Source organism: Cygnus atratus, chromosome 2 (assembly GCF_013377495.2).
Source record: "Cygnus atratus isolate AKBS03 ecotype Queensland, Australia chromosome 2, CAtr_DNAZoo_HiC_assembly, whole genome shotgun sequence".
In the NCBI taxonomy this organism is placed as follows: domain Eukaryota; kingdom Metazoa; phylum Chordata; class Aves; order Anseriformes; family Anatidae; genus Cygnus; species Cygnus atratus.
This window is the reverse complement of record NC_066363.1, coordinates 46,554,269-46,554,498: the sequence shown is the minus strand read 5'-3', so window position 1 is coordinate 46,554,498 and position 230 is coordinate 46,554,269.

Genomic DNA, 230 nt, shown 5'->3' with positions numbered 1-230 from the left:
GCTGGAGCAGCCGCCCCCAATCCCCTCCCCGACCTCAGCCACGCCGTGACCCCCCGGCTCCCTCCCTCCGAGGCCACCCCAATCCTCCTCCTCCTCCTCCTCCCGCCGCCGGCAGCGCCCCCCTCGGTCCCGCACCGGGCTGCAGCTCTGCGGGGCCGCCCCCCGGCTCCGCCCCGGCCCCCGTCTCCGCCCCCGCCGCCTGGGACGGGCCGGCAGCGGCGGGAGGGACC